We start from the raw sequence: 26782 nt of genomic DNA, 5'->3' as shown, positions 1-26782 counted from the left end.
CCCCTTTGTGATCCTTGCTCGCAGTTTCTGGCTCTCTGGCTATGCGACCAGTTTCCTGAGCGGCTGCTTGTTGGCTGTACCATGGGCTTGTGCTTTTCTCCTTGTGTTTCCTTTTCCTGGTCTGGAAGTGCAGGGCCTCCCTCTGACTGGCTGGGGGTGTGTCTGGTTGCTTGGGTGCTGGTTTGGTGACTGCCTGCTGTTGCTTTTTGCTCCTGCTTCTCCTTGATTCTTGGGCTCTCCTCTGTGTACAGCGTGAGGTCTTGTCTTGGGGCTGGTGCATTTCTTGGTTATGACATCCTCTGCCTCTTTGATGTTTGATCTGTTGATGGGTGTTTGTGATTCTCCTGGCACCTCTGGTTTGCTGTTTTGCCCTCTGCCTCATTGGGTTCGGTTGCGTCTTGTGTCACAATCGATCCGTGTTGTCTCTGCTGTTCCTCGGTTGTTTGGTGGCTTCCCTTCTATCGGTTGCTGGCCTTGCGGCTCCGTTCTCTGGTGTTCACAGTGGGGGTTGGTTGGTGTTCCTGGTAGCCTGCTGTGCTGCCCGCCCTCCCTGTTTTGGTGCCTTGCTGTCTGTCCTCCAGGGGTGTGGGCTCTGGTGCCCGGCTGTGCTGCAAGGTCCATTTCATCTCCTGCTTTGTGTCACCCTGGTTGGTTCATGTGCTGCTTGTGCATGCTCCTGGTTTGTCTTTCCTGGTGCCTTAGCTGCCTGTTTTGTGCGGTTCCCACCTTTGCATTGTGGAGCCTGTGCACCGTCGCGTTTTCCTCTGGCCTGGTGCGGTGGTGCCTCCCTTTTCCTGCTTGCGGTGCAGTGGGATGTTGGTGGCTGACTTTCGGCATCCCCAAGATGCAGGGCTCCTGTCGTGGATGCCAGGCTGTGTCTCATGTCTGCCATTCTCCTGCTTTTCTGCACTTTAGATGTTATTGGTTTGCCAGGGGCTGTGGTGATGGGTGTTATGTTATGTTATGTTAAATGGGTGTCTTGTAGAGCGCACAGCTACTCGGGCAGAGTGTCCCGGTGCTATACAGATCTGTAGAGGAGAGACCAGGAACATAGACGACTATAAGCCAAAGGGCCAAGTCTTAAGTTCTTTCCGGAAGGACAGCAGATTGTCTAGCTTCCTAAGAGACAAGGGAAGTTTATTTCAGAGTTGAGGGGCCAGCAATCTGTAGGAACGTCCACCAATGCAAGCACGTTTGATGGTTGGAATAATGGCCAGAGCTTGTGAGGCCGAGCGAAAAGATCTAGAAGGAAGATAGAATTGAACTCTTTTCCTTAAGTAAACAGCACCAATACCGTGCAATGATTTGAAGTCCATGGTCAGAGTTTTAAAATGAATGCACTTCCGCATCGGCAGCCAGTGGAGCGAATTGCGGAGAGCTGAGGTGTGAGTCCTGCGGCTAAGGCCAAAAATGGCCCTCGCTGCTGAATTCTGAACTGTCTGGAGGCATGCAAGAAGGTACTCCGGAAGGCCCAGATATAGTATGTTAGAGTAATCGAGCCTGGAACCAATCAGTGCCTGGACTGTAATTCTCCTATGACTATGGGATAGGAAAGGAAGAAATTTCCTAAGAGTACGCAACAAGGCAAAACATTGGCCAACTAGGCTAAGAATCTGGGGCTTAAAGGTTAAACCAGTGTCGATCTTTATACCTAAGTTCTTTGCCACTGACGTGGGTGATGCAGGAGGATGCATATCGGCCGAACACCAAGATTTCCAATGGGCATCAGGAGGACAGCCAAAGAAAATAATCTCTGACTTGTCCGAGTTGCATTTTAACTGGTTCTCTTGAAACCAGGAAAAAACGGCCTCAAGACACCTCCTGATAGAGATGCCGACGAACTCAGTATTCTTATCGCAGGTAAAGAGGAGCTGCGTGTCGTCGGCATACGACACAATACGAGCTCCATGTGACTCAACCAATTCAGCCAAGGGAGAAAGATAAACATTAAAAAGAGTGGGGCTCAACACCGACCCCTGTGGTATTCCTAAGGCCAAAGGAGGAACAGCAGCTGAGAAAGGGGGGCCCAGATCAGTTGTTGGTGGTCGGTCAGGAAGGACTTGAACCAATTGAATACCGTCCCTCTCAGTCCAATCTCCTCGAGTCTTGAAAGAAGACGGCAGTGAGGGACGGTATCAAAGGCCGCCGACAAGTCCAATAGCACCAGCATCGCCTTCTCACCACTGTCCGTAACCTCCTTGATAGACTCAGTTACTTCCAGTAAAGCTGTCTCAGTGCTCAAATTTGAGCGGAAGCCAGACTGAGTAGGGTGCAGGATAGAGAAAATGGAATGTACGTGCTTTTCCACTATTTTCGCCAGGGCGGGAAGCAACGAGATCGGTCTATAATTGCAGTGCTCTAAAGGGTCAAGGTTAGGTTTTTTTAGCAGTGGGATGATGTGCGCCTTTTTCCATGTAATAGGGACGAGACCGGTTTCAAGAGAGGGGTTGAGAATCGAATTAACCAAAGGGTTGATAACATGGGCCCTTTTGGCTAAGATTTTCGGATCCGATGGGGAGCCGGACTTTAATTTTAGTAACAAATCCAATGACAATTGGAGAGATAGAGGGGGAAAGGTTGTAAGCATGTGATTATCAGGGAGGGAACACTGATTGTCCGGGAGGGGATATATTCCAGACGAAATTGAAGGAGGCTCATTCATAGGAATATCAGTCAGGAAAGAGGCCTGAATGCTCAAGATCTTATTCGGGAAGAAATTCGCCAATTGCTTAGCCCAAGAGTCAGATGGGGAGGGTTTAGAAATTAAGGCCGCAGGGGAGGTAAACTCCTTAACGATTCTAAAAATTTCTTTACTAATTTTACTCGCTGAATCGATTCTTCCAGCGAAGTGCACTTTCTTCTCAGCGACAATAGCTTTATGATAGTCTTTGATGAGGACTTTATACGTTACTTTGGCTGCCTCATCATAACTACGACACCATACTCTTTCAGCCTTCTTGCAACTTCTGATCTCATGGAGTGCAGGAGTAAACCATGGAGCCGATGTACGTCGGCCAGATTTGGGCTGAGTGGGAGTGGTTGCTATCTCATCAAAGCGCTGAAGAAGCCATGACTGAAAGATAGCAAGATCATTTTCCAACTTACCAGTGAGTAGGCAAGGATGCATAGTAAGGGGAGTGCTCCAACATATCAGCCGTAACCCGATGATAGGGGCGGAAAACCGTAGACTGAGAGTCTGCACCGCTACTAGTTGTCTTAGAGATATTAGGTATATCAAACTTCAGCAGGTAGTGATCCGACCAGATCAGGGGTACCGGAGGAAAGGACATAATAGGAAGCGAAGAGTATTTCTGATCCAGAATATGACCTTTATTATGGGTGGCGGAAAAAATATATGGGAAAAGACCAAAAGTGCTAGTTACATCCTGGAGTTTCAAGGAATCCGCAGCCTCTGCATCATCCATATGAATATTAAAATCTCCAAGAAGTAAGCAGTGCTTATGTTTCATAATCAAAGGGGACATAGCCAGATGCAGGTCTTCATACAGGGAGCTGAGATAACCCGGAGGCCTGTACACCAACAAACCAGCACAACTTGTGAGAGGAGAAAGAGAGACAAAAGCCAAGTGACTCCACTCCTGCAATAGCCTCTGTCTCAACCACTGAGCAGGAGTATCGCCTATCTACCGCAATGGCCACACCCCCGCCTTTACCAAGGGCACGGTCCTTCCTCACCATATAATAGTTTGAAGGAAGGGCAGTGGTAATATCAGGGCTTGAAGCGTCGCCCAGCCAGGTCTCTGTTAGATAGAGGCATGCCAGTTTATACTCTGTTAAAAGGTTGAAAAGATCTAGGTCATGTTTGCCCACGGATCGAGTGTTAAGAAGCATAAATGAGTGGGGCCTACCCTTGGTCCGCGACAGATCAGAGGGATTAGTCACATAAACAGTGGCCGGTCTGAGGGGTGCAGTACTAACCGTCCACCCGCATCGCGCACAATTTAAAACATCAGTGGAGGGTTCACGCAAAGGCTCTGGGCATTCGCAGTCAATATTTCCCCTAAGGCTGCAAAGAGTTGCGGAGTAATTGCTATGTATGTTTCCTGGGATGGGGGTTAAAGGTGCAACAGCAGCGGTGGGCCCGGGCTCCTCCGGGACGCGGACGGGCGCAGACCGGCTTACCTCTGGCGCACCTCCGGTGCGCATAAGGCGCGTCCGCTGCACGTCCTCGGAGGCATGCTAGTCATATAGGGGGAGGGCAGGAGGTCACCTGAATCAAAACACTAGCGTGCCAACCTACTTCCCCCAAGATGGGGGCCACGCTAGAAGCAGCGCCCAAAATCCAGCATGGAGTCAGGTAAAGCAAAGTATTACTCACACACGCTGTTGATTCCGATTCTAACACACGCTGTGGTATCAGTGCCCAAAGTCGGCTGAGGCAAGAGCATAGAACACACAAGCCCCCAAATCTAAAATGCAACAGTAGTTGTCATTCACACTGTTACAAACATAAAAGATTTCCAAACAGAACTGTTAAAAATAAATGTGCGGGGGGCGTGGCCAAGATGGCGGCGGAGTAGGACGCCTTCCCGAGCCGCTCCGGCGCTGATCCGGCAAAGCTTCTAATAGCACGGTCCTGAGGGAGCGGTTCCGCTTCAAAAGTGGTGGGGAAGTCTACCTGTCGAGGCGGTCTGCTTTGGTGCTGTCGCTGGAGCGGTGAAGCCCCGAGGTCGCCCTCGAGATCGATCGACCTCCGCGGCCTGTGCAGCTCCGGCCTTTCTTGATCTCAGCGTCCGGTGAGGAAGGAGGGCGGAGCCCCTGAGGACCCACCTGGAGACCCCGAAGCTAGCGGAAGGTGGAGGGACGAGTTGTATCATCGGGGCGGAAGGTCTAGCTGCGGACGTGGCTTGGAGCCCCCTGGCCTGTGAAGTGCTGCAGAATTGCCGGGCTCGGCGGAATGAGCCCCACAGTGGTCGCCGAGGGGTGGCACGAGACTTCTGGACGCCAGGGGCGGTGGTCCTGGGCGATAGCGATTTCCCTGCCCGTTCCTGGAGGCGGTGAGCGGCACCGGACCAGCAGATCCCAGCGAGGCCTGGGCCACGTGTGGATCGGAAGAGGTTTGGGGGACAGCGACAGCACTTGTGCGTGGCCGCCATTGGACTTATGCTCGCCTGTGCACCTGTGAAGCCCACGGCTCGTACTGCTGGACATGTGGAGCCCGACATATCGGCAGTTTCAGGGGGACTGCGGACTATAGTGTGAGGCCTGGCACTCGATTTCATGGGCACCCGCTCTAGCCTGGGCCGAGCGACAAAGCCCGCCATCTTGTTTGGCCATGTGGCGCTTGGTCGGGACGCTGTGGGCCACCATGTCTAATGCGCAACGCAAAAGGGGCCCGGGAAAGGATAACGCCCTGAAATCCTCCCAGCAGCCGGCGTCCCCTGGAGCTAGTGGATCGTCGAAGCAGTCGGATGATGAAGCGCCGGCGACAAAAGCCTTTATGACTGAACTCTTTGCCTCCATTAAGGAGGATATCTCCGAGCTCCGGGCGCAATTGGCCTCCGATCTGCGGGAGGTGCGGAGAGATGTAGACGGCTTTGGCGAGAGGGTGGTAACCCTGGAAGACCATGATCTAAGTGTGGCCAACGACGTGCACTTGCTGCAGCAGGATATCATTCGCCTCACCGAGCAGAACCTGGACTTGCAGACGCACACGGAGGATTTGGAAAACCGTTCCCGCAGGAATAACATTCGTATACGGGCGGTGCCATGGGATGGTGAGGCAGGGGACCTGCGTGGCTATGTCCAGGAGTTATTCCTCCAAAAACTGGATGAGGAGGATACAAAGGAAATTCAGATGGACAGAGTGCATAGAGTGGGGCTGCCCAGGCGCGGAGGGGGCCCCCCCCCCGATATCCTTGTGTGCGTCCATGATTTCCAGGTTAAAGAGCGGATCCTCCGCAAGGCCAGAACACTCACATCGCTGCAATTCCGGGACCACCGCCCCCAACTGTACCAGGATCTGGCGGCCTCCACCCTGCAGAAACGAAGGGAGTTCCGCCCGGTGACTGCATTCCTGAGAGAACGGGGCATCGCTTATTCCTGGGGACATCCGTTTCGGATCATCTTTCGGTGGCAGAATCGTCTCGCGCAAATCCGCACCCTTCAAGCAGCAAAGGAACTTCTGGGCCTGGAGGATGTGCCGCCCTCACAGGCCACAACTACTTCTCCGTCTCGGAGGCGCCACCGTTCATCTTCCTGGCATAGGGTGGGTGCTTCACCTGATCGACGGCGGCCGGACCTTTCTACCAGCTTGCAGGAGCGGGGCAACGCTGTGGCGTCGGTGGCATCGGCCACACTGGCTGACACACAGCAAAGCTCCGGAGCGGCGTGAACTCCTTATCTTGATGGATCGGCGCCGGAGGGGTTCGGGCCTTCTGGTTGGGGAGTATGAAAGTACTCTTGGAGGAGACACCCTCGACTGTGGCCATGGGGGATAGTGTACTAGTCCCTCCGGCCTGCTTCCTGGAAGGAAGGCCTCTTACGGACTTCGGCCTTCTGGACATGATGAGTACTGTTTTTGCATTTATATTTTTGCTTCTGCTCTTATTTTTGGTTGTGTTTCGATTGGGGCGGGGATGGGAGTTGGGGAGTTCGGGGTGTTGGGGGGGGGGCCGTGACGGTTGGAAGGGGGGGATGTTCGATGTGTGGCTGCGGGTGTGCGAGTACAATAGCGTTGTGGATGTCATTGCGATGGTAGATTGGCGAATGCTGATCTCCTGTGTGTGGGCTGGTCTAGTTGTGGGGAGGGGGACACTTGGCGTGCTGAGAGCAGTTTACTGGATTCATCTTTGTTATGCCGATTAGCATAGGGACGTGGAATATTAAGGGCATGAATTTGCCACAGAAGCAGCAGAAGGTTTTGAAGTATGTAGTGGACCACCACCTTGATGTTGTTGGGCTGCAAGAAACCCACTTAGCGCGGAAAGATGAGATGCGGCTCCGCCATAGGGCCTATTTATAGGTCTTCCGCTGCTACGAAACACAGGGGAGTGGCACTCCTCTTCAGAGCTGCACTGCACTTTCAGCCTGTGGAGGTCCGTCACGATAAGGAGGGCCGTTGGCTAATGGTCAAAGGACTTATACAAGGTAGATTGTGCACCTTTGTGGTGGTGTATTTACCCAATACTGGTCAGAATAAGTATTTGCAGGATCTACTGGTGAAGGTGGGAGACTTTGCAGAGGGGCACTTATTCCTGTTGGGGGACTTCAATTTGGTGTGGGACAGGGATCTGGACAGCTCAGGGGGACATAGGGCGGGAACAGGGGTGTTTTCTGGTTCCACACAGCAAGGGGTGGGGGAGCTGGGACTAGTTGATGGCTGGCGTTTTTTCCACCCTACCACGAAGGACTATACATTCTTCTCACACGTGCATCACTCCTACTCTCGTTTAGATTACATCTTCCTTAGTCAGTCCTTACGCGGGAACGTGTTGGATGCCGCCATTCTTCCAATCTCGGTGTCGGACCACAGTCTCTTGGTGCTTAATCTTCGATGGTCGCCGCCTGACGCTTCGTATCGGAAGTGGTATTTTCCAGCGTCGGTGGTCAGGGACGATGTATCTAATCAGGCATTGCGCCTTGCTATTCGAGAATTCTTTGACCTCAATCCTCCGTCGGACACCTCACTGGGGACCACGTGGGACGCCTTTAAAGCTACGATCAGGGGCACATGCCTGGGACTCAACTCGCAGATTAACGCATTGCGGAGGAAGGAACGTGAGGCTTTGGAGGCTTAGGTGGTCGAGCTCGAGCGGGCTCACAAACTTAACCCCTCGAGAGTGACCCTCCGCCCGTTGACGGCGGTACGGGGCAAATTGAAGGCACACTATGCCAATAGGGCCGAGCTTACTCTCCTGCGATTGGGGCGTCAATCGTACTCTTGCGGCAACAAGATTGGCAGACACTTAGCGCGACAATTGCGGGATAGGAGGGAGCGGGAATACATAGGGGTGATCAGAGGTACCGCGGGAGTGTTACACCATCGCGACGGGGCGAAGGCGGACATTTTTGGACGCTTTTACGCCGAATTGTACACGGGCGACGACCTGGATGCTGAGTCACAGCGGGAATTCCTACAACGTTTGCCGTTACCACGAGTCTCTAGGGCGTGGAACGACTTGTTAGAGGCACCAATTTTGAGGGAGGAGGTTCTTTCCGCCATCAAAAATTTGAAATTACATAAGGCCCCAGGTCCGGATGGTTACACAGCGGTCTTCTACAAGACATATGCTACTGAGTTGTGTGATTTTCTGGTTACCCTCTTTAATGATATGGCGACGTCGGGAATGAACGCGGGGACACTGGCGGAGGCGGTGATTACGGTCTTGCCGAAACCAGGGAAGGACCCGGAGCATTGTGCTTCGTTTCGTCCCATAGCCTTGCTTAACATAGACGCGAAGCTTTATTCGGCGATTCTGGCTGGCCGTCTCCAGGATCTGCCGCCGGCGATCATACACCCGGACCAGTCTGGCTTTATTAAGGGTCGCCAGACTCACGACAATACCCGTAGAGTAGTTCACCTTATCGAAAAAGCAGATAGGTTCCGCATCCCGGCCGTGTTGGTGGGTCTGGACGCGGAGAAGGCCTTCGATCGCGTGGATTGGGGCTTTCTGTTTAATACGTTGCGAGCATTTGGCTTCTCTGATAGGTTCATTACTATGGTACAGGCGAACTTCTGCAGCCCACGTTCGAGGGTGGCAGCAGTCAAGGGCCACCTGTCGGCCTTCTTCCCACACTCGCGGGGCACCAGGCAGGGGTGTCCCCTCTCCCCCTTGTTATTCGCGCTCAGCATTGAGCCTCTGGCGATGGCGGTGAGGGAACACGAAGGTGTGAAGGGCATACCATTCACAGGAGAGCAACACAAAATTTCCCTCTTCGCGGACGATGTCCTGCTTTCGGTGGCTGATCCGGCTGGTTCTCTACCTTGTGTTAGGGATATTTTGCTTGAATTTGAGGGGGTGGCTGGCTTTAAGGTAAACTATGGCAAGTCTTACATTTTGAATTTGACCTTGTCGCAGGCCGATGTTGCTCGGGTGCGGGCGTTGACGCCATTGGCTTGGGCCTCGGGTTCGATTCTCTATCTGGGAGTTCACCTGACTCCTACGGTGGGTAAGTTATTCGCGGCCAACTTCCCGCCCTTACTGGCGAAGACGCGGGCGGAATTGGAGAGATGGAAGCCTAAATTCCTGTCCTGGTTAGGTAGGGTGCACGCGATTAAAATGGTCCTTCTCCCCAAATACTTGTATCTATTCCAGGCTTTGCCTATTCCGCTGGATAACTTTCTTTCAGCAACTCAAAACGTTGGTCTTGAAATTTGTCTGGCAAGGGGGCCGAGCGCGTCTCTCATTCGCAGTCCTGCGCTGGCAGCGATCGGAGGGCGGGGTTGGTCTTCCGGACCTGCGCCTCTACTATAAGGCTGCCCAACTGAGGGTCATGGTGGAATGGTCGCAGCAACTCTCTGAGAAACATTGGCTGCATATGGACCGAAGCGTGGCGGGTCGGTCCATCTGGGATTTAGCCTGGAAGCCGAAGAAAGATCGCCCCGTGAATGCGTACCTCAGTACTCCCACGGGTACTACGCTGAAGGTATGGGACACTTTGGTTGGCGATGAGAGGTGGACAACCTTCCCATCTCCGTTCACACCATTGCATTTCAACCCGGCCTTCCCGCCGGCGCTTGACGAGGGGCCCTTTGACGCGTGGAGAGAGGGTGGGTGCAGGGCACTGCTCCACCTGTTTCACGGCTCTGATCCTTTGACCTTTGCTAATTGCATGCGGGATTACCAGGTGCCGCAAACTGATAGATACAGGCATGTTCAATTACTACATTGGGCCACGTCACCGGGAGTGCGGGATGCAGCCACGAGGCCCCCTTCAAAATTTGAGGCTTTTTTGCTAAGGACGTCCACCATGAAGGGAGCCATCTCCTTCCTATATCAACTGCTGCTTCAATCTGAATTGTCACCTAGGCCGCGCTATATGGAGCAGTGGGAGGAGATGGTGGGGAGGGATATCGCCGATGGCGAACGGTCAGCGCTGTGGAGAGATTTGACCCAATTCAATCACTCGATCCACTTAAGGGAGGCTCATTTAAAGACTCTCATGCAGTGGTATATGGTTCCGGCCCGGCTCCATCGTATCTACCCGGCTACCTCAGATAGGTGCTGGAGGGGTTGTGGCCTTCTGGGGGACTTCCGCCACATTTGGTGGGACTGACCAATCATCAGACCATTCTGGGATGAAATTCTTTCCCATATCAAGGATATTCTGCGATACCCTATTGAGAATTCTCTGGCCTTTGTGCTCCTGGGCCTACGGGACCCCGGTCTTGAGCACCAGACGCGCGCAGATAAGAAGATCCTATGGCTGTGCTTGGGAGCGGCCAAGCTTACGCTGGCGGCGGCTTGGAAACGGAAGGAGGCACCGGCGATCTCCCTTTGGCACACGAGGCTCTGGAGGCTTCTGAGCCTGGAAAGAATGGCGGACATCTTCCTCGGTAATTACAAAAACTTTAAGCACGTATGGGGCCCCTTGGTAACCTTCCTATCTACTGGCCTGCCTTCAGCGGTTTGCCCAGCGTCATTGAGAACCTTACATCTCTTACAACTTTAGTGTGCCTGCTGAATGAATGTGGTGTGTGAGTGTCGCCGTCACGGGGGGAAGAGGGGGGGGTTGGGGAGTTGTGTTTTTCTTTCTTTTCAGTGCTGCAACCGGGGCACCTACTTTCAGCGGATGGTGCATTTTCGTGCTTCTTGGACTATTAGTAGACCTGCTTGAAGGGACAATTTGATTTCGCAAAGACTTAGCTCCTGATGGGCAATGTATACGGCTTTTCCTTTTCTACGTATGTACGGACTCATTGCCTGATCTTTCTCTTAGCATTGTAGCACTGCCACCGTCTTAATTTACTTTATTTCCCACTGTGTGGGACCATGTGTGAGCCCCGGTGCGGTATATTGTGTTTTCTTGCCCTTTTTGTTCAATGCAAAATAAAAATTTTACAAAAAATAAATAAATAAATGTGCGTGTGTGCAAGTTCCCGGCTGAGCCTCAGGAACAGATCTCTTGGGTGTCTTCTTGGGCTGCTGCGCTCCTGCCGGGGTCCCTGTTAAGTGGTTAGGTGTCTATTTGAGCTGATGCCTGTCGCTCTGTGGTTTTGCCATTGTGGGGTCTCTTCCTCGTTGATGTGGCGGTGGTCTGTGTTTTTGGGGTCCCTGTGCTGTTGTTGCCGCTTTCCGGCCTGGTTATTTCTTCATGGTCTCGTCTGTTGGTTGCTCCTTGTTCTTTCCTGAAGCTTTTTTCCTGCCCTCTGGTTTTGTGCTTGGTCTGCCTTGTGGTGGGTGAGGACTGCTCCCTTCTTGGGGTGGGGTTTTTCTGCCTTTGGCTGTGCCGGTGGTGCATGTGTGTAGGTTGTCCACATACTGTTATCTCGCTGTGTGGTCTTCCTGGATGTTGTGTATGCAGTTCTTGTTGGGGGGTGTCTATGACATCCTCCTCTGCTGTCCTGACCTGTCGTTTTCCCTGTTTGTGGACTTCTGGAAGGCTCTGACTTTGCGTCTTTGGTTGCCTTTGGTGTTGTTACTCTCTTCTATGGCCTGCTGGGTCCCTGTTTTCGTTGGCTTTCCTCCGCCTTGGTGGTTGGGGTTGTGCTGTTTCCCTCCTCCCTTGGGGTGTTCCTATTGGCTCCTTCTTGGCTACCCCTCGTTTTGTCCTGGTGGTGGTTGTTTGCCTTCGGCTTCTGTTGTTCACCTGGTGGATGGTGGTCTACTGCCGTCTGTCCTCATGTCTTCTCTGGTGCCCAGGCACCCTCATTGGGGTCTTGCCCACTCGTTACTTGGTGCTGTTTTTTTAAAAAATTTGGCAGTGACCGGGTGTGCGGCGTCTGGTTTTTTGGTTGTCCTGGTACGTGCAGACAGCTGCTTTCCCCTTTGCGGTTCCTCACATAGTGGTTCTGGACTGGCCTTTCTGGTGTGCTTCTCGTGGATGGCCTGGCATCCCTTTCTGCCTGGGTGTTTTCCATTGGCATTTCTGCTCCTGCACGTGTGTCCGTGTCTTCAGCGGTTCTGTGTGTTCGCTGTGGTGTCATGCTTTGCTGGTTTCTGGTACGGCCTGTGTCCTAGTCGCTGGGTTTGTGCCTGGGTGTTAGCTTCTCTGTTGGCTGTTATTTTGTGATGGATTCCTTCTCCTATTTTGGCCGGCTGTTGGTTCCCGGGTCCTTCTTGTCTCCTGCCCTATTCCTTGTGCGGCCTGTGCTGGGGTTTCTGCCATGTCCTGCCGCGGTGTGCTCTGTCTCTTGGGGTTCCACTTTTTGTTTCTCTGCCTCCGGTGCTTGTTCCGCTGAGTGTCTGTCTTCCAGTCCCTTGGTGGGGGTCTGGTGGGTTTCCCTGGCCTGGTTCTGGGTCCTTTTTCTGATATCTGTCCTGTCCCACTGGAGCTGTACCTGTTGGGCTTTACCTCTGGGCGTGCAGCCTCTCCAGTTCCCCAGATGTGCCTTTGGCCTCTGTGGGTCCTGTCTTGGCGCCCTGCTGGTGCTTTTTTGGTTGCCGTCTTCTAGCCGGTTGGCTGTTATTGGCTCATTGCCTTTTCTGTCTGCCAGCTACTGGTGTTTGTGGGCGGTTTGTTCTTAGTCTGGCTTTTGTGCTGGCGGGCCTCCCTCTCATTTGTTTTCTTGTACTTGCTAGCACTCTGTTGGTTTGCCTTTTTGGGGTCATTTGTTTCTCCCTTTACGTCTCCCTCTTGGCGGTTTCACAGCCGGCTGGTGGGGTTTGTGGGGCCCTGCGGTGCTGGCTTCCGTCTTGTCCTAGGTTTTGCCTGTGTCTTTTCCTTGTGTTGCTTTTTCTGTGTGGTTGTCCTGGCTGTTTTTTGGCTTTGGTACATCTCACTGTGTGAGTCATCATGGATAGAGGGACAAATGGGTAATGCAGTGATTACTGATCAGTAATAGCATTACTCTGAGTCCTTCTCTTGCTGTGATGATTCAGGTTCTCCCTCCCACCCTTTTCGGCCAGTCCAACTGTGTGGTGCTTTGGTCTTTGATATGGAATAGGAAGTATGGAGGCGGGGAGGGACTTCTATGCATGGAAAAGGATTGTGATTGGAGGCAAATGGGCCTCATTGTATGAGTCGTCATGGCAAGAGAAGGAATCAGAGTAATGCTTTTACTGGTAAGTAAACGCAGCATGGCCATGCGGAGTGAGGTGAGGTAAGAGTTTTGGAAAGAAGGAGGTCTGCGGCCTACAATGCTGTAGAATGTCTGTGCTACTAGAATTTCATAGCCATGAATGTAGGAACACCTTGATAAATGACTTTGTGTACAATGGTCATATAATTGTAAATAATCCTCCTATGAATGAGCAGCCATCCAAATGATTTTAGCCGGCACAATGAAATTGCATTGGGAAAAACTTCCAACCAGGTGTGCTTCTGCATTTTACCATCACTGTTTGGCAGGTAAATCTAGGTAAATCACATGGACATAGTTCGGTCCTGGATTAGGGAATTAGCAAATGGAGATAGGAGTCGAAAAAATTGACAGATTCTTTTTAAAATATCGAGATCAAAGTAACAGCTGCAGCAAGCTTGGTAGCTTGATATTCAATGTCTAGAAATTATTTGAAGAAGGTGCATACCTTTATTACAGTGTCAGGAGGAGCAAAGAGTGTCTCATTGAGGGCCAACAGATGTTGTTTAACTCTTCTGGTTTAGCAGGATGGAGTAAGACCACCATCCATCCACCATTTGCTAATTGCCAGACAGTTTCTGAGTATAGCTGGATGATAAAGATGCTCTATATATTGTTTACATACATTTAGAATTGGGCCCCCTGCTAATACAGTAGTTTTGCTAGAGCTAGGCTAAACAGCAGGGGCAAAATATTGCATTCCTTGTGGAACCCCATTTTTAGATAGTCTTAAATTAGAACAAAAAGGGACAATGGATGCAGATTGCATTCTGTATGTCAAAAAGACTAGATCCACTTGAGAATTTCACAGAAACCCCTTCTTTTTAAGGGTGTTGATGAGTAAGCCTAAGTAAGTGGTGTTGAAAGCAGCGGAGAGTTCTAGAAGTAGCAATGGATCAACACCACTGTAAATTAGTCTTCGCAGATCATCTAATACTGAAAGTGCAACTAGCTCAGAGCTGTGATATAGTCTAAAGATGCTTGAAAGACATTGAGCAGCCCCTTTTAGGTCTCACCTGTAACAATGCATGCACTGGTGCCTGCAAGACATTTCATTTTATGTACTAATGGGGGCTTAGAACCCACCCATTATTTACCATTGTTTGGCTTCATCTTCACCCTCATTGCCTTGCTTCACTTTGGTCAGCGTGAGCCAGCTTTACTTCCTCTTCGTGTATGTCTACCTCTCCTGGAGCCTGTGCCAAGTACTGCTTCCTTGTCTAGTGCAGTGTCCTTCCTCTAACTGCACTATTTCAGAGGTTGTTTTTTTCCCCTGGCAGCACTCCATAAATGAACTACGAAACGTGGCTAGGTTATACCTTGCGCAAGCCAATAAACAGGTAATAGATCTCATAACAAATTGCTCTAAGGAACACAAAGGGAACGGCCACTCACGTCCCAAAAGAAACTCTGTGTGAAACACAGCGAATAAACAAATTATTGTTCCCGAGCACAGCACAAATAAACAGTTTTTTAGAATTAATCAGTTCATACAATAAACAATTTTTTCTATATATTCAGACAATTAATTCTTGTATTTTCCTTTTTTCTTCACAACTTCAAAGAATGATGAAACTTGTTGATGAGTTGATTGACATCACCAATAATGTAGCCAGAAAGCCGACACCTCCTGCCACTGTCGTTGCTTCCTCATTCCCACAGCCTTCTTTCTCCCCATCATTGCTTGCCTGCTCCCCTCCCCTGCCCCTTCTTTCTCCATTTCCTGCCCCTTCTTTCTCCATTTCCTGCCCCTTCTTTCTCCATTTCCTGCCCCCTTCCCCTGTTCTTGCTTGACCCTCACTCTCACCCCCTCCCACCAGGAAAAAAAAACCACAAAGACACGACCAGCGCTGATCATGTCACAGTGCTTTTGTTTACTTAACTTATAGCCATGCTGCACAGCAGCTGCGCTGCCAGGGTCGGACTGGCCTGTAGGGCAATCATGTAGTGATAGACGGGCTGGTGTGGGCTTGTTTTGTGGTCTTCTAGGCTGTTTGTTTCTGTTGATTACCCTCGTATTCAAACAAACGGCTTGCTCAGGCTCAAATCCATGCAGTCTTCCATACCTTTCAAAACACTCACATAGCAAGTTCAAGTTCAAAACTTCCCCAATTTGGAAACATGGACCACTTTTTTAGCTTTTAATTCAGTAACGGAGGCAAATTAATTTTGGTGGCTGACCCTATTTTATATCCCAGTCCGACCTTCTGCACTGCTGTGCAACTTGGCTAAAACACAATGACAAAGCAAACATCCCTTGCATAGCCGAGACCTATTGACTTTGCCCTTGCCTGTTTGGTAAATTCCGCCACTGGCTTTTGCTAGCTTATGGGAGAAGGGATAACAGCTGAGAGTTACTGGAATTCTCAGATGACAGATGGCTTTCAGTAGTGGTTTTACCTCTGCTTTCTTAACTTTGAGAGGGCTTATGCTCTTTGAGAGAAAGCTATTTAAAGAAGCAAAAAGTCGTCTTTTTATATGGTGGCAAAGCGGCTTCATTAGCTTTGCGAGACAAAGGCCTTATGGTAAGTAGGAGTGTTGAGTATGTGAGACAGTATCAGCTCCTCATTTTAATAGGGTTATATGTTGACATCTGAACAAAAGGAAAATAACAAAAATGTGGAAAAACACTTTAAAATCTACCTCAATATTCTCAGAAGAGGATTTTTCTCATTGATGGTATCTCTATTTTAATGTTGTCTTCAAAGAAAGAGGACATTCTTAGCTTAATTTCCTAGAGGGATAGAAGACTCAAATCATGAATTGGGGTGATTGTAATTCCCCCAAGATACGAAAGAACTGTTTGGACACATTAAAGGAAGGAAAAATCCTGTTTGAAAAATACACATTTTTTTCCTCTTTATTTATTATTTTTTGCTCGCAGAGGGACAGCTGAACGACATATGGATTTATGGAAAACAGTGACTACTTTAACATCCATTTCATTTCAGTTGACGGCCTTTCAGTTTCATAGCTTCAATCTATGGTTAGAACCACCTGAAGTGTGCACAATTTCTCTGCGGCTGTTGATTCCTGGCTGAGAAGGGCAATCACTGGTCTAATACTGTGCTAGTACTGCATGTACAATGGTGGAGCTGGTGCAGGCCGGTGAATCTCTGCCAATGCACGAGGGGTTATCGAAATCTAGGATCTTTTTTCACCAGACCAGTCACTGAGGGTCATTTCAACGTTTGCGTACAAAGGCTGGTTGCAGAGGTGAAGAGGAACAGGGTTGGGGAATTAGGAGCAGGTTGGTGAATTGGTGTCAATTTTGTTCATGTGCCCATATGCCCTGGAGATAAAAGAAAGTTTAGCAACAAACATACGTGACTATAATGTGTAAACCACATGCAGAGATAGTTTCAGGTCGTGACTTTGTCGCCATGGGTAGTCACAGATTTTCTGTACCATGCTCTAGTGTTGTGGGATGTGATGGTGAAGATGGAGAACCCCATGCAGTTGTAGTCCTGCCCATGGCCTTGCCTTCCTTATTCTATTCCAGTTTGGTCTCTAGCATGGGTCCTCTGGTATCATCCCTCAGAGGCGCTGGTGGCTTCTGGAAAGGATGAGTAAGGGTGAGTATTTCCATATGTAAGTGCTGGGCCTATACTTAGTACCTTTGACATCCCTTTTTATTTTACTTCCGTATGTGGTCATGGACTGCACACTGGTGAAAGTCAAAAAGTTTCATCCTGTTGGTTTCTCCTTTACAGATAGGCCTAGCAGTGAGGTTTTGGGTTTCCTAATTTTCTTGGCTTCCTGGACAAAGGTTACAACTTTCTGGTCCATTTCAGGGCGGTAGTCCCTCAAAAGCTGAGTCAAAGAACTTTTTTGGTTTTACGCAGGCAAATGCCTTATTATATTCTCTAGACAAATATTTCTGTATTTTGAGTAACATTTGCATTCAACGAGGAGGATATGGTTCGTGTTTTTTAACTTACTTCTTTTGCGAAATCATTTTGGCTGTGAGGTTTTGTTCCATCTCTTGCTTTGCTCATTGAGGTCTAACAAGTAAAATCTTGCTACGGAGCAGCGTCTGTGCTCCCCGTTAGTTTGCGTGGTAGTGAGGTGTGGTTGCTGCTGTGGGTATAGCTTCTATGTCTCCATTCATGCTATACTGTTCCCGCTATCCACGTTTTCTTGCAATTCTTGCTGTCTGAGTTCCAAGTATTCTCTTTAAGTTAATGTTGGGTAGGTTCGGTGGTCTTGGTAAAGATAACGAGTGAGAATCAACTTGTGTGAAGGTTTCTGTTTCCTTGCTTCTTCCACCCTTTGATCTTTCTTGGTGAGTTCACTTTGTTTTGCTCCTCAACGCTTTTTAGCATTGTAGCTCAACAGGGGTAAATGCACAGTTTGCTTGAAGGGTTGCTGATGGAGAAGACTGTTGGATCTGAAGCAAGAGCTCCAGAGTTTATTCCATGGTGTTCCTAGATCCGAGACATTCCTCGTAACTTGCCATATTTTGCTTTCTTGATCGAACTCAAATCCATTTCTGCCTGTGCTTGGTTGATATACTGCCTTTAGTGCAGCAAGTAAAACAGAGTAGGACTTTTATATCTGTGGCTTCCAGTACCCTGAGGCAGCAAAAGCTATGCTTATGTAGATTAGGTTAGTGCCCGTTCCAAGTAAAATAGCTGGACTCTTGATTTGTTGGACTGGTGGGCCAAGACCACAAACTTTATTTTCTCCTCGTTGATCATAATGCTGGTTTCTCCACAGCAAAAGCAATTGTTTGAGTGTTTGGTCCGCGTGCCAGATGCTCTGAATCATCTGCGTTAATGACGACGGGAACAGGGATGCTCAGAAAGGATTCAAATCTTTCCATCTAAGTTGTGTGCATTGGAACAAAACTCATCTGTTGAATTTAGAAGTTGTGAATAAAAAAATAAACAGAAGCAGGTCGTTTACCGTGATGCGGTCTAAAGGAGACTGTGTTGGCGTCCAAGAGAGGGCCTTCTTTGTGGGCGGGGTTTGGTATTAGGTAAATCATAAGTTAAAAACGTATAGGTCATTTAAAACTTATACTCTGAAGGTGGAGGGGCTTCATGCCAAAAGTTGAAGTCCACAAGCACTGTGTAGTGTCTTTCCATAGCAAAGTGGCCAATTGCTTTTACTAACTGGTAGACGTGAGGAGGATGACTGGGTGTTCTATAGATTGACATAAAATACAGTCTGGTGTTAGTTATTTCCCAGAGAAAGCCAAGATGTCGTAGTCCCCTATAGGTTGAATGGGGTGTAAAGTAATCTCCCAAATATTGTGGGCTAGAACTGCTATTTCTCCTCCTGCTCTGTCCTTGTGAATAATGTTTTAATCGCAGCAATTAATTTATCTGGGACTAGAGTAAAGCCATTGGTTAGCCAAGTCTCTGTGACACACAAATAGTCAAGTAACATAACATAACATAACGTGTATTTGTAAAGCGCTCCTTCGCCCATAGGTCTCTTGGCGATGAGTAACAGATGTTTATTGTTATCCAACTCAATGGTACTCATTTTATCGACCTCAGATGGATGAAAGGCTGAGTGGACCTGCCAGGATTTGAACCTGTGACCATGAGGTCGAACACCGGCCCCTGCAGTGGATGCATTAGTCCACTGAGCCACCAGACTCGACAAGTGCGTGACTAGTGCATAAGCACCAATCTGTAATCTGTACTTAACTGATGATCTAGTGTTAGGCAGCATAGCGCCAACACTATGGCTAGAATCCCTTTTTATACATGATGCAGAAAAGGTTCTGACTAGGGGACTCTCATGATATAGGTTTTACACATGGACAGTTTTGGATTACCTCAAGGTGCGGCGTTGTGCTTTTAGGAAACCTCTGTGACAGCAAATTACTACTTTCTCCAGTATATTACTATATTTCTCACCCAATACATCTCTCAATATATCCTTTACCTCCATTCTCTGACTCATCCCAAGCCCCATTCTGCTACTATGATTCACAAAATTGCCCTTTCAAGACTCTTCCCTCCTCTATCCCTCCTTGCATCATCTCATACATCTTTTACCATTCAGAGCTCCTAAACATGCCTTCCTAAACCCTTCCGTCCTCCACCTCCCCTTTACTCATCCCAAACCTCCTCCTACTGCTATGAGCTCGAAAAAACAACACACCTTCTAGGCGCATTCCTTCCCTCTTCTATCCCTCCACTATCCTTTTCCATCCAGCTAACAGACTAACCTGTCTACCGCTCAAATTCATTTCATATTTCCATATACTAATTCTAATACTAAAACTAATACAGCGCCCTGAGACCTCTTTTGGTGATTTGTTGCTCTATATAAAAGCCTTTGACATTTGACATAATTCTCCACGAATCCTGTTTGAGTTCCAAGCGCTTCAACTCCTCATCAGGGGAAGCAAGCTCTATATAAATGCAAACCCTTCCCTCCTCTATCACTCCACTGTTCTTTTTTTAGTCCAAATAATAAACTCACATGTCCACCGTTCAAATTAGTTTCATGTTTCCGTATACTAATTCACCACTCATCCTCTTTGGGTTTCCGGAGTAGTATGCTACTCTCTTAAAAAGCGCTTTGACGCCTCAGCAGGGGTAGTAAGTGCTACATAAATGCAATTACAATGTCTGTGAACATAACAATGACATGAGGGACGGGCTTGCCGTTAGTGTGCTATTAGCTTGTCATTGACCTGCCAGTGGTGAACCCTCTGCGAATTCCTACTTTGCAACCACGACTGAACTGTGGTTAAGTGCACATAATGAATGCAGGAAGACTAAACCACTAAGTTGAAATAGATGACAGCCATGTGGTGCCTAACCGAGATGGTAGGCTCATCAGTTAAAATTACATTTGCTTCACAGAAAATAATGAATGAAATTTCATAAAAAATGAAAAAATGCTTAAATGAGTTACACTGAATACTGAAAAACAATGGGCCCACACAGCACAACAGATATAGCCTAAAGCGCTGTATTGCAGACAATTGCAGAGAATTGTGGTCTGCAACATAGTTGTAAGTTTTTTTTTTTTGATAATCAACTTTATTGGTTTTTTAAAACCAAATTCATTGGTAGCAGATCAAGCGTTACAATTAAGGAAATTCGATCACATACAGTTGACAACAATCTCAGACGATCCATTTGAATTAAGTGTGACAATCCCAGAGCTCTATAAGCGCACAAGTACAATCAGACCTTCATACAGGCAGCATATTGAACCATTTACCCCACACCTTCTCGAATAATTCAGAGCATCCCCGGGCCTCAAAGAGAGTCTCTTCCTGCACTCCACACCAGTCCACTCCCCTACCTCCGCACAGTTGGGGCCTTAGCCTGAGACCAGAGCGCGGCTATATCCCTCTTTGCCACCGCTGTCCCCAGGAATCGCTTGTCAGCCCTGGAGCCATCAAGGCCATTAAACACTCCCAGCAGCAAGTGCTGCGGGTCGTGGGGATCCTCCCATACAAGGGCCTGTGTAAGTTCAAGTTCCACCCCCCTCCAGAACGGCGCCAGGGCCAGGCACTGCCATACCATGTGATAGAAATCTGCTGGGGCAGACTGGCATGTCGCGCAGGCTGGGGAGGGTCGCATATGGGCCCGGGAAAGGCGTGCTGGAGTGAGGTATGCTGCATGGAGGAAGTAAAGTTGGACCAGGCGTAACTTGGAGGATGTTGTCAAGGTTTTGGGTGCCATAAGGGGCATCGCGCCAGTCTGCCTCTTCCAAGGAACTCACCCAACCCTCCCAACGATCACGGAGCCAGGCTAGGAACGCAGGACCGTTGTTTTCCAGCGACCGGTATAGGCGGGAGACCCCACCCTTCCCCAAGTTCCCCATCACCTGGGCCTCCAAGATACTGAATTCCGGGAGAGAGACAGGGGATGGAATGTGAGTGTGTAGGGCGTACCTGAGTTGGAGGTACTTATAGAATTGGGAAGGAAGAAGGACGTGACGTTGCTGTAAGTCAGCAAAGGACCAAATGTGCTCTCCCACCCACACGTCTCCAGTAGCGAGACCCCAACTAGGTCCCATGGACGGAAATCCTGCAAGGACGAGACCTCCCGTAGCCATGCTCCACTCCACAGCGGCCTTTGTCTAGTAAGCCTCCGGTCCCATTGCACATAACGAAGGGCTGTACGCCAGGCCGTGAGCACCGTCCTGGTGATAGGGGGAAGAACCTGTGGCACCAGGCTACCATATAGAAATGCCTGAATCTGTGGGAAGTCCATTGCCCGGAGTTCCACCCGGTATGCAGGGTCGGACCAGCCGCCTGCGAACCAGTGGTTGATCACAATAAGTTTCGTGGACAGGTAGTAGAGGTGGAGATTGGTCATCCCCATGCCCCCACCAAAGGGGGGAATACAACAGTGTGCCAGGGACATTCGTGGCCTTCTTCATCCCCACAAGAACCGGGTAAGAACGCCATCTAGTTCCCGGAACCTAATACCTGGGAGGTGGAGGAGGACATTTTGTAGAATGTAGAGAAAGCGGGGTAGAATCATCATTTTAAAGAGCGCACTCTTGCCCAGGGGGTTGAGGGGTAGGGGCTGCCATTTCTTAAGGTCTGCCTCCATCCTAGTGACCAAAGGTGTAATGTTCAGGGCCCACTCGAACTCTGGCAGAGGGTGACCCACACACCCAGGTATTTGAAGGATTGCCCCCGGAGGGTATAGTCGTCTGCCACTCAAAGCATGCCCGAGTGGGGTGCAATGGGACCAGGGTCGACTTTGCCGGGTTGAGTCGCAGCCCAGAAACCTGTTCGAAGGCAGAAAGGGTCTCTAGGCACCTGGGTCCAGAGCGGTCTGGGTCAGCCAGAAAAAGCAGAACATCGTCCACGTAGAGGGCAATCTTGTCAACCTGACTCCGGTCCCAAGCCCAGCCTCGGATGAGACGGTCTTGGCGGATGAGGGCTGCCAGGGGCTCCATCGCTAGTGTGAATAAGATCGGGTAGAGTGGGCACCCCTGAAGGGTACCCCTCCTGATTGGGATTGCCTCAGAAAGCTCGCCGTTGATGAGGACATGGGCCCTAGGGTTGTTGTAGAGGACTCTGATCAGGACGCGGAAGGGACCAAAACCCATCAGCTCAAGCACATCCCCAAGGAATCTCCAACCCACTGTATCAAAGGCTTTTTTAAAGTTGATGAATAGGAGCACCAGATATGGGGTCAAATGGTGACGGTGAGCCACAGCCAGGTGGAGGCGACAAATGCAGTGACGGGTACCCCTGGCGGGCATGAACCCGCATTTATCAGGATGGACTAAATCTTATAGTAGTGGGCGGAGCCGCTGGGCTATTGCGGTGGCATAAATCCTTACCTCTGTATTGATCAATGAGATTGGGCAGTAATCCACACAATCCAGGGATGGTGGTTGCGTTTTGGGGATGACCACAATGGTGGCCACGTCAGTTTCAGGTGGGAAGGACCCTTCTTTCACCACATGATCAAATAGTTCCACTAAATGGGGAACCAAATCATTGCGGAAGGCCGCGTACTACTCCTGGGGGCAGCCGTCAGGTCCGGGCGTCTTTCTCCAATATAGCAGTGAGATCGCCCCGTGTATTCCGGGGTAAAGGGGTGGTCTAGGGTATCCTCTATCTCCTGCGGAAGACACAGCAACCGAGTACCGGTCTCCTTCAGCAAGTCCACCAGGGAAGTACATGGAGGGCGAGCTTCGTACAGGGTCGCGTAGTAGTCCGCAAACGTCCATGCAATGGAAAGCGGATGTCACCTGATGAACCCCATCGCCCGTCTGAATCTCGGGGATAATGCGGTTAATTTTGGGATAAGACACTAGGTTATGGAGAAGCTTGCCGTTTTTATCGCCCCATCCAGAAATACGCACCACCGAAGAGCGCCAGAGCATTTTAGCAGACTCCCAACAAGATCCGGCGAATCTCTTAGCGGACTACTGCAAGCTGTCGGGAGGAGCCATCGCTGCCATCGGACAATTGGAGTCTTTCCCACCGCTCTGCTCGCGCCTCCAGCTGCACAAGCTGGGCGGACTGCTCCACACGTTTCGCGTGAACCAGCCCTCTGACCACACCCCGCACAACCGCCTTGCCGGCCTCCCACAGTGTCCCTGGTGAGGGAACAGAGCCCATATTGGTTTAGAAGTAGTGGCGCAGTTCCTGTCCAAGGGACTCCACCAGTGCCGAGCTCTGCAGGAACCACGCGTTTAGCCGCCAAGTCGTGCATGGGCCAACATTGGGAGAACCAATACGGATAGAAACCGGGGAGTGATCCAAGATCCCACTGGTCAATATAGTAGCCCCGGACATCAGCTGGCAATCCACTGCGGGCATCAAGATTAGGTTTATACGGGAGTGGGTATGATGAGCCACCGAAGTGTGGGTGTATTGTTCCTCGTGGGGGTTCGACACCCTCCAGACGTCACAGAGGCCCAGGGCGGACAACCAACCCACGAGACTCTCCGTGGACACTAGACGGTGCACTGACGAAGTGCCCGTCGCTTCACGTGAGGGCTGCACGACGGCGTTAAAGTCCCCTCCAACAACAGTCAGGCCCTGTGGAAAGGAAGAAATCACCAGCGTGAGGCGGCGAAGGGTGGGGTCCAGGAGCGCAGGGGTAGCATAAGTGCACAGGAGGTTCAGAGGGTGTCCCTCAATCATCCCCGACATGGACACATACAGGCCTTGTGTATCAGTGTTGGCTCTAGTCAGAGTGAAGGGGAGCCCCTTCCTGAGTAAAATGGCCACCCCTCGGGATCCCCATGCAAAACCAGAGTGCCAGACCCAGTCAAACCCGTAGGGGGCCAGAAAATTGCATTGTGAGCCCATAAGGTGCGTCTCCTGGAGAAACAGAATGTCGGGTGAATGGCGGTGGGCAGGGCGGAGGACAGCTACATGCTTGATTCGATCGAGGAGGCCATTGACATTCCAGGAGAGGATGTGGAGAGGTCTATGAAGGGTATAGGACATCTAGAGAAGGGATAAGTGGAAGGGCGGAGGCATGCACAGGGCTGTATTCGAACCAGGGTAAACACCCACCCAGGCTCGGGACCCTGAGATAAAGGCAAGGGGTGTAGTGACCTGCCTGTCATCAGCGGGGACATCTAGGAACACGCGGCTACCAATGAAAACAGAACACAGCGGCCTGTGGGTGGCAAAAAAACAACAAACTTCTGGGAGACAACGATCTACCCCCCACCCCCTCTTCCCTCGCCCCCCAACTCCCCCCACCCTACACTTCAGAAGTGGAAGCATCTGTCGCTCTGAAGAAACCCCAACCATCAACTACCCCACACTGAGGGGAACCGCTAATCTGAAACGGTTAGCAAACAAGCAAGTAAGGACATGGCTGCGCTGGACCCCCCTCCATGTATTCGGATTACATGCTAACAGCTGAAAACATGAGATGATAGGTTTGTAACCCAGCAGAGGCATCAGTCTTAGGACTCCATTGAGTCTCCAGACCCCAATCGAACCATGCAGTCAGACCGGGTCGGCCCCGGCCCCTGCCCACAGGGTCAGGAACAGCCACGTTGCAAAGGGTGTATTGTGGAGTGTTCATCGCACGGTGTCAGTCACACTTCCTCCTCCTCACCCGAGCCACGGACCACAGGGCTGCCGGACAGGTCCGACTCAGACATCGCCCTCCGAAAATTCACACTGGGCCCAGGGATGCTGCCCATATCAATCAGAAAATTAGCCAAGCCGGGGGAGGCGGATCCTTGACATGGGGTTCGTGTCTGAGAGCGCTGGGGATGCCCAACCGGTGAGCGGGATGCCTACCCCCGCCGGCCTCCCCTCCTCCGGGACCCGGATCGGCGCGGCTGGTACTTAGGCGAGTCTTGTTTCGGCTGTGTCTGGGACCTCCGAGCAGAAGAGAGGGTCGCTTCAGGCAGGAAGGGCCGCTCCTCCGTGAGCCAGGTCCATGCCGCCTGGGGGGTATCAAAGAAGAATGTCTTATTTTGGAAGATCGCCCTGAGCCGAGCAGGGAAGAGGAGGCCATAGCGAAGGCCCAGCCCCCTGAGTTTTTGTTTAACCTCGTCATAGCATCGACCCTGAGTCAGCACCTCCCTGGAGTAGTCCGGAAAGACCATAATTCTGGAGTTCTGGAATTGCAGCGACCCCGGCTCCCTAGCCACCCCCATGATCGCATTGCTGTCTCGTACGTTTAAGATCCTGAGAATGATGGGCCGAGCAGGGGCGCCAGGCGGAGGTCTGGGGGCAAGAGAGCGGTGAGCCCGATCCATCGCAAACCAGGGGGAAAGCTTCTCTTTGGGCATCTAGGAGCGGACCAAGGTTTCTATAAAAGTGTCAGCATGCCCCTCTTCCACTTCCTCCGAAAGTCCCAGGAGGCGCAGATTGTTTCTTCGCGCCCTGTTTTCGGCGTCCTCTGCCCTGCGATGTAGCTCGGCAGTCTGCATCTGGAGAAAGGCCACCTGGGACCTAAGGGTACCCACGTCGTCCTCCACAGTGGAGATTCAGGATTCCGTCTCCGTGATGCGTGCCATTGCGTTGCGTAGGTCCTGGCGGATGAGGGCCACATCCACCCGCACCTCCCCTATCTTGCTCTCCACAGAGGCCTGTGATGTACTTATCGCCTGTAGGATGGTAGAGAGGTCCCCCCCGATGACTCGCCCGATGACACCCGAGATCACCCGATGACACAGCCGGAGCCCCTCCACCCGGGTCCCGATCCGATGTAGTGAATTGGTCCATTTTCGTTTGGGTGGAAGGAATGGGGGTCTGGGTGGTTCGGGTTCTGCCCATGCCCTTGGAGAAGATGACCAGGCGCGCCTAGAGGGGGGGAGAAGCAGGCCGGCACCGCCTCCAAGACCCCCGCCACCCGATGTAGTGGCCGATCCTCACCTCCACTCACCGCCGCTGAAGAATGGAAGCCGCCCTCCACCAGGACTCAGTCCACAGAGGGTCAGTCCGCCCCTGCACCCCGGGCTGCGCACCTGTCTCCACACCTCACCTCCAAGTCACGTCGGTGGTCACGCCTCGGGAGGGCCATAGGTGTCCTCAGCCCACATGGGCTATCCCCAGCGAGGGGCACGACAGTGTCCATAGGGCCGTCGGCTTGCGAGGTCTCAGAGGCAGGTCAAGCAGCAGAGGGTGACCACCACATCCCAAGACGTTCAGGGTGGCCACCAAGGGGACAGGGACTTCCAGCAGGGCGAGTTCGCATCCTCCCCTGGGTCCGCGAAGCAAGAGTGTCAGGGGAACAGGCTGGTCGTGGAGGGCGGCGATGGGCCTCAGACAGTCACCACCACCCAGGGAGGAGGGGGGCGTTTGTCTCCCTGAGGAGGGAGGAGATCTCCGGTGGAACGCAACAGTCAGTACAAGTGGTGGTCCCCTGGCCAACAGCAGTGACCCCCAAGACCCAGGAGCCTCCCCGGCAGCCCCCAGAAACAGCGACAAGGTCCCTGGGTAACCAGGAGGGGGGGTTGTGCGCGCCTCCCGATATGGTAGCTGATGCGCTCCTTCGCACCCGGCCGCGGTGCTACATCCAGCCGTCGAGCCAGAAGGTCAAAGCGGGGCACCCCAGTAGCGCTCCCGGGGCGAGCCGGCTGTACATCAGGCAGCAGAGTATGGGGCACCCAGTGGCATTCAACCCCTCACAAGGCACAAGGGTCGAGGGC

The 26782-nt window shown here is 51.1% G+C and overlaps 1 protein-coding gene across 1 annotated transcript in view; it reads left to right on the top strand.

Annotated features, from left to right (window-relative positions):
- The window catches only part of GALK2 (galactokinase 2), a 1370458-nt gene that overhangs the window by 574304 nt on the left and 769372 nt on the right, over positions 1-26782 (top strand). The gene's annotated exons all lie outside the window — the stretch shown is intronic.

The sequence above is a fragment of the Lissotriton vulgaris genome, chromosome 2_1 (genome assembly GCF_964263255.1).
Source record: "Lissotriton vulgaris chromosome 2_1, aLisVul1.2, whole genome shotgun sequence".
Lineage (NCBI taxonomy): Eukaryota > Metazoa > Chordata > Amphibia > Caudata > Salamandridae > Lissotriton > Lissotriton vulgaris.
This window is presented reverse-complemented; position numbering and strand designations above follow the sequence as displayed.